This window comes from Moschus berezovskii, chromosome 11, assembly GCF_049115385.1.
Source record: "Moschus berezovskii isolate FMDL1 chromosome 11, NW_MosBer_1.0, whole genome shotgun sequence".
NCBI lineage: Eukaryota > Metazoa > Chordata > Mammalia > Artiodactyla > Moschidae > Moschus > Moschus berezovskii.
Genome location: NC_142470.1, coordinates 82,186,397 through 82,187,523, shown reverse-complemented (window position 1 = coordinate 82,187,523; position 1,127 = coordinate 82,186,397).

Here is a 1,127-nt window from a genome sequence, read left to right as displayed (position 1 = left end):
GTAGGAAATTTAAGATGTTTAAATCACCAGAAATGTGATTAAATGGTATTATTTGAACCAAACTGTTTGGCTGACATTATTTTCTTATATGGAAAACTAATTTTTAAAGATTCAATCATGACAAAAAAATCTTTCATCTTAAAGTTTAATATTTTTCTTCCTGTCTTGTAGCTGTTATGCAGGCTAATATGTAAATATACTTTTTAGTTAACAAAGAGAAATGCAGTTTAATAACTTTTTTCTTTCCTTCAGATATTTTTGACTGCTTGCCTGGACTATCCCCCTAGAGTGAGCACATAACAACTGATCAGTTTTTAAAATTGATTAACTTTTAAAGTTTCCCAAGAGAAGGAAAAAGAGAGGAAAAGAAAAAATTGTGAGGGAGCTGGCATCAGATAAATACAAAAATCTTTTTTTAAAAAAGCAAATCATGTTCCTTCTGCAAGGAGAGGAAGAAAATTCGGATATAGATAAATACATCTGATGATATACACACAAAAGAGTGATATGCAGTTGATTTTGACATAACTTGAATCATTGAAAATTTTTATCAAGGAATAAATTAGAAGTTAGAGATCATTAATCACTAAATTACCAAAAAAAAAAAAATGGAGGGGGGAATATTTCTTAGGTGAGAAAAACTTTTTTGTTTTTTAGACAATCTCCTTAAGAAAATTTCTTCTTCCTTTTGTTCTGAGACTCTTCTCAAATGAAAAAGCTTGTTCATGTCAAAAGTTCCCTTGGTTGCCACTGCATTCCAAAATGTCCCTGTTGTAACTGTGCCAGTTAGAAAGTCAAGTGCACAAGTTTGCATGAAAAAAGAAAACAAAAAGGCAGCAGGCGTTTAGCCTGGAAGAGGTGCAGTTTTATACTGAGAAACCCCCCTGAGAATGGAATGCTCGTAAGGACGGTGCTTGGCTAACTGTGTCTCCAGAGCTTGGCCAAAGGCCAGCTGTAGCTAATCCAGAGCTGAACTGAGTCTCCTGATTCGCTGCTGATGAAATTAAACACAGCAGTTCTCAGGGAAACAAAGACAAGATGAGGGAGTCCTTATAAGGTCTGTAAAGGTAACCCATGGAAAAGTTTGTTCAAACTTTTCAAGCTGGTCTGTGGAGACCTTTGAATGC